The following is a 12,146-nucleotide window of genomic DNA, read 5'->3' as shown; positions in this document are numbered from 1 at the left end:
GAGCGATCGGTCCGCCAGGGCGCCATGGGCAGAGCGGCGCTGGCAGCCTGGCCCCTGCCAGCAGCCGCGGCCGCCGACGCTGGCTTACGGCGCCTGTCAAGCTTGCAGGCTCGATTTAGCGCGTGTGAAGCAGCGTTGATGATGGGAAACCCTTTTAATTGTGCAAAGGCCGATAGCTAGCTAAGAGTTAAGTAGCTGTATGTTTATTTTACTTAAGTAATCAATCAGTCAGGCTGCTTTCCATTTTCTAAGTGTTGTATAAACTTCACGTGCAGAGGAATTACATCAAGATATTTTTTTCCCCTCCCTTTTTCTATCAAGATACTAATGTAGCTGGGATTTAAATCTAGAATGCATTAGGAAAGATAACAAAAATAACTCTTGATTATGATTAGCCTCCCAATCTATCGTCGCTAACTTTCAGCTTGTTAATACAAGGTTTGACATGTATTCAACGCTTGTTCTTCACAAAATTAACTCATAAAAAAATACAGCAGGTATGGTGAAAGATTTAAATTACAGCTGGTCTGCGATCAAACATTTTGACAACAACATTGCTTCCCATTAAAAGAGCAATTTGTTTTAAAAAAAAAAAAAAAGGGGGGGGGGGAAACATTTTGAAGGAAAAATTTCAGCTAGGCCAAATTCCAGTGTATATAATACTTCAAACACATGAAAAAAAAATAATTGGAGAAGAATGTCAGTCTGTGGAATTCTATCCAGATTCTGCAAAATTGTAATTTACTTTTCCATGTTGTTGCTGCTTTTCAGTGCTTGACTTTGAGCATCCTTTAAAGTGCAGTAGTATTTATCTCTAGTAAGTAGTATTTACATTAAAACATGTTGTAATCCATTTCCAAATGGGAGAAAATACATATTTTTCATTACAGAACCCCCCAAAGATGAAATAAGTAGTAGTACTGTGTTGTCAGCTAGAACAAAAAGATTTTCAGAAGTTTCAGGTAGCTGCAGTCTTTCAGGCTACTCTTCTTGTGTTGATGCATTTTGTAGAAGGGCATCAGTCCTCAGAAAGTAGTTCAGAGAGGGAAATTCCTCTGTTGAGTAAAGGATTTGAGCTCCTGAGAATATTAGGACCAAATTCAGAGTGCACCTGAGCAAGCTGACCCCTTTTATACCACCTGCAAGGTCCGTCTATGGTGCTTTCAAGACGACCGTTCCAGAGATTTGGTCTTAATTAAATAATCTTCAAATAAACCATTAACGTAATCTATTTAACTAAAAGCTACAATGACATTAACTTGCCCAGCTGCCGCTGCTAATAGAGATTCAGTAACCCTGCTGGTGAACAACCGTAGAGGACCAGAGCTCAGGCCCGGCAAGAGATGTGAACAGGACGTCATCGAAACGTGGCTTTAGCGGGAGTTAGTGTGAGGATGAAAGTTTGTGTAATTCTTACAGATAAGGAGCAAAATCTCCTGGCCTTGCAGATGGTACGTGTGCCAAATACACGCTTGCTGAACGCGTTCAGGAAGCGGTGCCAGTATGTAGTATATCTGGCTTCATTGCCTGGTGACAAGTTGTCACTCACTATATTCCTTTAATGAACTTTCCTGCAAATTCTACCACAAAGCTCCTTATGAAGAGCACCTGCCGGTGAGCCATTGAATATAACGCCAGTGCATATTAGAGCCAAGGACATGGTAGGGTCCTGGGTACTTTTCTGATCATTACAAATGGAAATTTTCTTCAGGGCATGTTTTAGAAGTCCAGGATGTTGCTGTATTAAAATGTAAAAGCTAAAAATAACCCTGCTGTGCCAAACCACTGGGGAGGTTGTTCAGCATAATCTAAATGTAATTAAAATGAATACCCTTGTTAAACGTCAAAGACATGCAACCAGTCGGAGGAGTCTGTAGAAAATGAGGTGGCTAAGAGGATAGTAAGGGGAAGCACCAGCCATGCTCATGGATGGAGAGAGATACTGGGATGGATTTCATGGCTGTGGAAATGGAGGCCGGTGTCCTCATGCCACCACAGCTGAGGTGAAGTTACCCGCTGAGCTGAGACGTGCGAGCTGAGCACTTAACAAGTGATGTTAACTGGCTTCCTTGCCTCTTGGCTTATTAACCTGTGTAACTGGAAAATGTTTGGCATTACATGCCAAAGTTTCAGTGAGCATTTTGCACAACAAGTAGTGTACAAAGGCAGCTTGATGCCAGCCTTTTCTTTTAAACCATTTTTAGCGCGTCCGGATTTACCTTGAGCAAAGAAAGTGCGAGAGCCGCTATACTAACGGCAGTAAACGTGTGTCAGACTAACTGTTAGTCCATGACAAATGCATCGTATTCACCATATTCGCCGTAAAACTTGTCTGCCTTCGAGATTAACCTCCCCCTGCACCCTGTATTCAGCAAATGAGCGCCAAATTTTGAGTTGCATTAAGACGGTAGCGTGCTTTATGTCAGCCCAGCGTCTGTGTAACGGTGTGGTGCTCGCGCAGCGGTGCGTGCTGGCAAGCCCCCGGCTCCGAGCGCAGGTGAGGTTCTGCCTCGCAGGGACGTGGCTGCAAGCTGGTGCGCGACGGATACAAGGGAGTGCTGTGTGAGCAGGAGCACGCGCGGCCCGCGACACCTGCCAAAACAGAACTTCCCCATGAGGTTTGGGCCCTAATTATATGTGCAGCTGGGTATGGACTATGTAACTAATATTTGGCTTAATAAAAGTGTAGCGGTGGTTTCTACTTACGCATATTTTGTGTTTAAGTAACCGCTAGTTTTCCTGTCGTGACTGACCTGTTCTACATCTGGCAGTTTGGAAGTGTTTCAGTGCAGTTCCTCTCTGCTGTCCCAAGAAGGAGAGAGCCAGACCGATATTGTTTTTTAGCTGATCTACCTGCGACTTTTGCATCTTGTAGTCGTGCTTGCAGCGGCACAGCTCCCAAAGCTTGCGATCTGAGATGAGTCACCAAACCACAGATGTTTTTGCAATGAAACCGTGCACCTCCTAGAAAGTCACTGCGGTGCAAGTAATGATAGATAGTGTTTTCCTTTTGCTGCACAAAAGGGTCAAAATGGCATGGGGAGTCCATGACAGACCAGCAGAAAATGTTAGTTCTGACAGAAAATTTATTTCGTAGCTTCAGGGGAAAGTTTGGGTGCTGTGAATAGATTGCCTTTGTCAGTGTGTAAAAATGTGCCATTTGTAAGGTGATGCTGGATGTCAGGCGGTCGGTGTGCGTGTACGTCAGGGCTTGGTGCCTGAACAGATGTTAAACCGAACTTCGCAGAGCGCTTACTGCGTTGCACTCAGACGCGTTGGTAGGAAGCGTACCTCTTAGCACGGAAGTGGGACAAATCGCCCAAGTTTCTGTCCCGTCCGTAACCCAGGCAGGTGGGTCTTCGCTGGGGAGATGATCTCGTCGGTCGCTCCCATCTCATGTCAAAGGAAGTGTGTAGCGCTCCAGCTGGGAGGAGGGCTTGAAGCAACGTCCGCTTTGTTCGCTGGCCGCCTGCGGTAGCGCTGGCTTCGTGGGCCGCGCTGCCGAGCGCGAGGGTACCTGTTGCGGGGGTGGCGGAGGTAGGAGCCGGGGGCAGTGAGGGCGCCGCTGGCTGCGGGGGCGCTGCCCCCTCCCCCGGCCCGGAGATGGCCTCTCTACGTAATTCCATTAAAGCGCCTGTGCGCCGAGGGGGGGCCGCCCGCTCGGCTTTCAAAGCGGGACCAACGAGCTGTGCGCTTTCCGCTGGGCGCTCACAAAAGAAAAGGTCTCTCGGAAGAAAAGACGAGCACAAAAGATCAAAATTAGGTGTTTGTCCAGGCCTCTGGTATTGCTTTCAAGTTAGCTTTTGAGGGCTCGCTTTGAAAACTGAGCGGCGCGCTAGTTAGCGCCAGGGCGCCCGCTGGCTCCGGAGGCGCCGGTGGGCCGAGCGGAGCGGGCGCGCTCTGCTCCTGCGCTGCCACCGTTGGCCGAAGCGCAGCAGCAACGCGCAGGGGACCAGTCTGCAGCCTTGCGAGCGCAGCGGTAACGTCACACCGCTCGCAAGGAAGGAACCCGAGCAAAAGCGAATTTGAAAATCCTGGAGATGTGCTTAACTCCCGTTGAGGAGATGAGAGGGAGGCCAACAGCTCTCCCCTTGCTGACGGGCCCCAGAGCCCCACGCGCTGCGCGGGGGGAGCCCGTGCCGCCCGGCGCGCTGGGACGCAGCCGCCCTTGCGGCGGGTGAGGTTTCCGCTGGCCGGGGGCGCGGGGGGTGTTTGCCCTGGGGCCCGCTCGGGGGTGGCGCAGGGCGGCAGCCGGCACACGGAGCCTTTTCAGGTCTGGACAAACAAGCCAGAGCCGTGCGAAGCCGTGGCGAGCCAGGGCGTTTGGCTGAATCAATTCACCTATGTCATGTGTTCTGGTTTCTACCAAAATAAACGTCTCCAGTGTTGTACAAAGAACAAGTTGCTTAGTTTCTACCTTCAGTTATTTGGCTTGCAAAGGAAAACATGAGTATCACAGACAGCCTTTGTTCCTCCTAACTGTTTGGAGTTACCTTTAAGTTGGAAAACAAACCACATGAGATGTAAAGTGTTGGTAATTTGTAACCGCTCAGAAACTGTTTTAATCTGATATTGAAGAGTCACTATTTAAACTGTGTGACCTGAAGGAATTCCAGCTCCTTTCAAAAAAAGAAATCCCATGAAACATTATTGTATGAAACGGCGAATAACGCTTAGAAATTACATAGCCAGCGCCTAGAGAAAACATGTAAAAAGCATAATAGAACAGGATTACTAATTTGTGTCTGTGTGTTTACTCGTATGTACCTGAGCAGTGTATAGGGGCATTTTTTAGGAAATGGAAATAAAATCCAGTGCTGCAAATCTGAGAGGGAATGGCTCCTTTTGAGGCGCAGACCTGCATTCGTGTTGTCCTCCTGCTTTCCAGCTTTGTGATGTTACTGTTTGGCTTGATGCACTTCTCTCCATCCCTTTTTGTCGAGAATATTTGAAATGTATTTGCTTATTTTCCTAATAAGTTTCTGCTGTATTTACATTGCTTTGCTTCAAAAGTACATTTTTAAGGATAGTATTTCTCAGTGCTCTTCCTTTCCCACCCTTCCCCCTTAATAATTCCCCTGGACCTCTGTTGCTTGGAGCAGACTTTGGCTAGCCCAGATCCGATGTCAAAGGCCGTGACCCGATGTCAGAGCGGCCCATGCTGCCGGCCTCTGCTTTGAATAATGATCTGGAGGTTATTGTGTGGAGGGGACGGGCTGGGGGGCAGCGCGGTCGCCCCGGAAAGCCAGACCAATGAGCTCTCCAGCCGGACCGCTGCCCAACAATGGGCCTGGGGCGGACACAAAACATCCCGCAGCACAAAAGATTAAATTAAAAATGGACACTTGGCCACGTAAGTTTTGTCCGTAGAACAACTGTTTTTCCAGCCTTTTGAGTACAGTACTGTTTTGATCGTTTTCATTGAAAGAAAAAAGTATTATTTAACGTTTTGTAGGCAAGCGAGAATAAAACTGAAAATGATTCTCTCACCCCCTTCCCCAGCTATCAGAACCGCCGTATTGGATGTCACTGAAGAAGTTGTTTCTATTCACTAAGCTGGACTTAGAACATCAGGCTACTTTTGGTTTTTTGGGTTAAAGTCTATAAAGTTCTAATTCTTTTGGGAACAAGAACAAAGCCCCAAATACTTTTCTTTCTGTCAATATTTTGCTTTTAAAATGCTGAGAACCGGGGTGTTCAAAACAGGTATGAAAGTATGCTCAGTATCCAGACTTAATGAGTCAACAGTGAATGGTAGTAAAACGTCCATTTTCTTTGGGCTCGCTTATCTTTTCCTCTCCCCAAAGAGGACTTAAAAAGTCTGCAATCCAGATTGTGGAGCGCTGTCTCTCTCTTCTTATCAGGACTGAATGAAAGGCTGCTGGAGGTGGACTCACTGTTCTGGAGGGGTAAAAGCGGGGGGGAAAAAAGTTCTTTCATGGTCTGACCTCAGATTCTTTCTTAATTTTATCTAGCCCTGACCTGTTGGCTCTGCTCTGGCTCCTTTCAAGGCCTTCGGAGCTTCACAAACATGCAGCAGCTGAAGGAAACAATGACAGGGCTTTTAAGGGGTTGCAATGTTACACTCTCTTGTAACCTTGGCTAAATAGACTGTAAACAGATGCTTTCTATGATGCATTTTCCAGAAAGCCAAAATTTTGCCTGTGTTTTCATCAGCAAACACAGCTCTGTAACGCTCTTGATTTAGGGCTCTTCATTCTCTTTTTAATATTAGCTTCAGCTGAGTGAGCAGTTGCCCCAGAGTGGGTCTGCTTTGCAAATCAGAATCACGGAACCTGCTGTTACATATTTTTTACCCATCCTTAGGTGCCGTAGATTTGTGTGGAATAGAAGAGTTGTATGACAGCAAATTATCAACATCTGAATGCAACAAACAATTTGGTCTCTTGTACAAAACCTATTTAAAGATAGGTTAAAACGTGATCAGGAAATATACATTTCTATGCTTTTGAGAAGGGACAGTGGATTTATATGTGGATTAGGATTGTTGATTGGTTGTGTTCTTAGTGGCCTGCTGAGAGGGTTTCAGTTATGTAATACCATGTCTTGAGAATGGAGTTTCTTCATTTCATTGTGAATATGGGACTGACTTTATTGTTAGTAACTTTTTTTCCCAGAAGTTCAGTTTGTGCGATCTTGGGAACTTGATAAGGAAGTAGTTGCGTTAAAAATTACTTCACCAGCTCTGAAGTGACCACTTCTTTTTTTTTTTTTTTCTTTTAATTGTTTAACTGCTAATACAGGCATTTCATCTTTGATGCCTCTCCTTTTTCCGGCTGTGTTCACTGGAAGCACATGAGGACACCATCTGGCAGTAACGAGGTATAGCTCTGCCAGATGGAAATAAGCCGCCTTGGTTGGAGAGATGTTCCTTCCGCTCTCCATGTCACCTTTATCACTAGGGAAACGTCTTCAAAAGAGAGGACCCCCCTCTTTTTTTTTTCCTTCCTCCAAATAAGGGTAGCTGTTACCGCAAAACATCACAGCTAAAGCTAGGATTTCAGTGGATATATTTCAGAGGCCTGAAAGGGTCAACAGCAGCACTATATTCTGTTGTGGAACGATGCCAGATTATGTTACATGCTGTTCAGTATTTGTCGTAGTGTTTTAGAAGCCAAGGAGCTAAGTTTAAGAGACAGTAACTCTATGAAATTCCGTGGAATTAATAGGCCAATGTACACTAAAACCAGTTCTGGCATGGTAACGTATCAACGTCATTACCTGTAACGGCTTTTGGCTACCTTTGTATGTATTTACCAAACCATTTGTGTGCTTTGAACCCTGGGCTCTGTATATCTAAACCAATTTTAACTGATAAATGTATATAATTTGAACATTTTTCAATATTAAGTTTTGGAAAAGAGAAAAATAGAATACAGTATTTCTGGATAACTGTTGCTTTGCAGTAGCAACTTCTGCTCTTACTAAAAAAGTGGAAGATTTCCACAGAAGCAAGGCTGATGACAGTGGGAAAGAATACTGAATACCTTTGGGCTGGTTCAGGCAGGTGTGGATGTTCTGTGCTGCGGAGCAATAGAAGGGCCAATAAATCAGGTCTCAATTCTGCGTGATATTGCTGTGATTACTCTCAGTTTCTTGCATCCGAGCGATAAGCAGCTGTGGTTCTGCCTCCGTGCTGGGAAATGCGATGACTTGCCACAAGCAAGACTGGGACGTCTGAGTGCACTCTGATATTTTTCTTGAGGAGTCTATTTTTACAGCATTAGCAGTGGTATCTGCTGTGAGCTTCCTGTGTGCTTTCTGAGAAACTGAACATAATCTCTAAGGTTACATCTCTGGGATGTGGTAAGATAATAAAATACAGAAGTAAAGCATTGTCATCAGAACTTTTACCAAATTTCAGCTACTTTTATACAATCCATGTGTTAAATGATAGTTCAACTTAAAAGTTTCTATCATACTTACTGTATTTAGCCTTGCCATACTTCTATCGTAGGTGTAGAATCTCCTCAAAGGTTTCCAAAGCAGAGAGAAGGCTCCCCCGCGTGCCTTGCTGCTGAAAGCCCGCTCAGGCTTTAAGGGCTCCCTGCAGATTTTTATGGGAGAGTGAAAGACGGGATACGGCGTTCCAGAGAGCACAGCACTGCCCGGCCGGCAAAAACTGCCGGGGGCAATGGGACTGGTCGGGTATATATGGGGGGGTATCAAACAGCGATGCTTGGGACAGTGTCTATTTTGCGCATTTAAAAATAATCAAGGCATAGCTAACTTCTTCCAGTTCTTAGCTTATAGGAGTATTGCTACCAGAGGTGAAACTGGTGCTTCTAGTTCAACTATTATTCATTTATTTTTAATACTGACAGGTTTGGGTTATATAAAATGGGTGAAGCAGATCCAATCGTGCTCTGTAAAGCTATGCCAGCTTAACGCATCCAGGCTATAATGCCTTTTAAAAGACGGTCTCTGTGTACTCCAGAGGCATTCTTACAATAAAGTTTGTGAATTAGCTTTAGCATGCTTACATCAGCATCAGTGCTGGCCCCTTGAGTTGTACAAGCGGCGTAGTTTCTGTGTCCTTTCCACCAGCTGATTTAATTATATTTAAGTAATAACAATAAAAACGCCTGTAAAAAGCTGTAGGTGCTGGGACACTTACTTAATTTCACGACATCATAATTTAGCCAGCAGCATTAATAAAAAACATTCAACAGGAACAGAATAACTTAAAAAAAAATCACCCTGTTGGTAAATAAGCTACAAAATCAGTCCTGTTCACCTTGTATCTGGGAAAAAAACCTTTAACCATTACCCGAATGCCAGCAATTGCAATAGAATTAATTGAGATGATGGATGGTGTTATCAGGCTGCTCAGAGAGATTACAGAAACGCAGGGGCAAATCTTGATTTAAGTTTTTTATTTAAACTGAATTTTATGTTGAATAGCTGAGTGAATCGCTGGGCCTAATTTGTTGCTGAATAGCAGAGCTCTTTTGTGGAAAGATGTGTTACTCCTGGGCCTGTCGCGAGCATGAATGATGGCCTCTGTGCTCGCTTCCCGGCTTTCCGAGCCTCTGCAGCCTCCTGTTGCTGTCTAATGCGCATGGTTGGCATATACTAAATTTGAGACTGTCAGCCCCCCAGGTGGCCATGCCATCCCCAATCTTTTATCAATGATTTATGGGTAAACTATTCAGAATACCTATGCTGGTTTAAGATAAGGAAGCTCCTTAAGTTTGTTTTCTCTGTGAGGAGATGTCTGGCTTTGAACGTTTGATCCAGCTGAGGGACTGCTAGATGAAAGCGTACGTGCCAAGTTTGTGCTGGGATTGCCATTTAGGAATAAATCACGTCATAAGCCAGTAAACTAATCTAACAAATAATTGTTAATAATATTCTAAACAGAGGCTACTTCGGACGAAAGATGCTTTCCTCCACTTGGTAGAGCAAGTGGTGTGCAAGTATGTGCCGTAGCTGGAGGCAGATCTCTGGCAACAGTCGTTTTGTTTTGCTTATGGTGAAGCTGTTTCCAGCGTGCAACAACGTCTCAGCAGCTATTTTGAACTAGTCTTCGCTGATGTTATAAATGTAATCTGTGAAGCAAGTTTTACATCAGTATGTCTAGCTGCTCAGTACACTGTCTTTAATTCTTTTATTTTCTCCTTTTTAGATTACCCTAATATTTAGGTTTTTCTAGACCAGTACGTAATGTAGTGGTTTTTGGTTACTATTTGAGTTACACGTACCAACAGATGTTTTTTCAACCACAGAAGCTTGTTTGATGCAGTGATGCATGGCGGCTTGGTGAAAATCGTGACTTCGCTTTCAGATTAAACTAGTCTTGCTACCAACTGAACCGTGATGTCCTGAGCACAAAGTGGAAAGAACCTTGCTTTTTAAACGGTAGCGACTGGTTGAGAAACTTTATATTTTTAAACAGGTTCTTTATATAAAGATAACTTTTTTGGAAACTTTTTGCATTATACAAGAGTAAGATAAATGGTATTCAATATTGTGCTTTATCTAAATGTGTTGCATTAGTAAAGACACTTTGAAAAGTACAGTTCAAAAAGAGCATTTTCCTTGAAGACATTTGAAAAATTACCTTCTTTTTTAGTGGGAGTTAAATTTTCCCGGCATTCTACCACATCTCATTATTCTTCCTCTCCTCCCCAATCAAGTGTTAATGAGGAATTCAGGTTTAAAAAAAAAAAAAAAAAGGCAGTGAGGATAAACAGACCTCACAGGCTTCTCATTGAGCTCAGCAGGGCACTAGACCTTAGCTATTCTTCATTTCACAGTGAAGATGATCAGTTCTGGGTGACCACTTTCAAAGGGCACGGAGTTTTTGAAGGTGCTCGGCAGGATGATAAATTGTCGTGTCTGTCATCCTGTGCCTTGCGGAAATGCAGCAGGGGTCTCTGCTGCAGGAACTCGCAAAGCAAAAGATAGACTGTGACACTGGGTCGGCTGGATGCCGCTTGTTTGTGTGGAATCTCTTTAAGGTCTGTTAAAAAGTACTAGGATTCAAGATTTCTCTCAGAGTGGATGGGAGAATCAATTACTGTAACCACCTCCAAAGCATACTTCTCACTGGAACTTGAAAGGTGTCCTGAGGGTCTCCCTTTTCAGCCTTGGCTTTGTTTTCTGAGATTTGAGTTGTGTGCTAAATGTATGTGTTCCCAACATAGGTTAAGTAGGAACACGTGAAAGTATATGTTCCTACTTTTCTGGGGCATACTCTGTAATTCTTCTCAGGAGGTTATCATAGTTTGATGTGTTCAGATCACTTGGTTCTTTGGAGGCTTGCTTGTCTTTCTGGCCAGGCTCAGTGCTTTTAGCACACCACTCGGCGGCCTCCCTCGCTTCAGATGTCTGTTATGTTTTCTACAGATTTCTAAGAGATTGCAACAATTTAGAGATAGTATCTTACTATCCTTCTCAATTTTCAATATTAAAATTTCACATTTTCTCTTATTTTGCCCTTAAGATTTTTCTATATTTTTGTGTTCATCTCCCTGTTTTCTCTGATTGTGAGTGACAGGAAGCAACAGGCTTCATAAGCTGTTAAAGCGACATTGTTAAGTAGAAAAAAGTTTCAAAACAATCATATGAAATGATAATTTTATCCTCGTGTAAGAAAAAAACCCCATTTTTTGTCAAGTTGCTATGTGTATTGTTTACTTGTGGCATTAAAGACTACTTGAAAAATGGCTAAGAATGACTACTTGCCTATTCTGCCATTAATGTTAAATGCATCAAAGAAATATTTAAATTCAAATTTAGGAGCCCCATTTGGATGTCTATATTTAGACTTGGTAAAATAGTCTTTTAAAATAAAATCTAAATGTAAACTTTACCTGCCCATTGATTTCTCATTAAGGCCTGTGAGGGTAACTGCAGCACGCAAAGATCTATTTTGAAATAAACATGAAAACATATTACAGAAGGTGCATTAGGAAGTTACTGTGCCACCTTTAGGGAAGCATCAAATCCAGATCTGCTTGGGCTGGTACTGCTGGTGCAGAGACTGCAGAGGGAGCTAACGCTCTGATGTAGACAAGAGTCCTGTTTGCCTTAAGAAATCACAGGGAAGTGTGTTCAGGTTTGTTTCATGGGAGAAGCTGCATCAAATCCCAGATAAAACGGGAAAGAGGATAGCTTATTTTGAGAAGGGATAACATTATGATATTTTAGGGCAAGGAAAAAATAAACAAGATCAACACCATTATATAACGTGGAAGGAAACAGATTCAGTGACCGTGACAATGGAAGAGGACAGCGTCCTAATATCTGCGTCAGTAGTGGTATAAAGTTCAGCAGGAACCCAGAGGAGGTTACACGTGCTGGTAGCCAGCCCTGCCACCTTGCAGACTGGCTTTGGGTGGGAGGGATTTGTTGCAAACAGCATCCCAGGGGCGCAGGCTGCAGACGAGCCGGCTCTGGCAGCGCAGCCATCCTGGTAGCCTGTACTGGCCACGTGCTGGTGCCCGTGCCAGCCCCTCGCTTGTGGAAAGCTTGAGGTCACTTTGTAACTCGTCTCCCTGCACTAATTTTTCCCTGGCATCAAGGCCACGGAGCTGCACCCTGCACTGATCTTTAACAAAACCAAATGCGGCAGCAAACTGCAATACGGGCACCCAAACCATGGCCAGAGAAGGGGGAAC

At 44.1% G+C, this 12,146-nt stretch overlaps 1 protein-coding gene across 3 annotated transcripts in view; it reads left to right on the top strand.

The window, feature by feature from the left end:
• The window catches only part of PRTG (protogenin), an 86,084-nt gene that overhangs the window by 54,818 nt on the left and 19,120 nt on the right, over positions 1-12,146 (top strand). The window lies entirely within an intron of this gene.

This window comes from Struthio camelus, chromosome 12 (assembly GCF_040807025.1).
Source record: "Struthio camelus isolate bStrCam1 chromosome 12, bStrCam1.hap1, whole genome shotgun sequence".
NCBI lineage: Eukaryota > Metazoa > Chordata > Aves > Struthioniformes > Struthionidae > Struthio > Struthio camelus.
The sequence above is the reverse complement of the archived record's forward strand: the minus strand, read 5'-3'. Positions and strand labels throughout refer to the sequence as shown.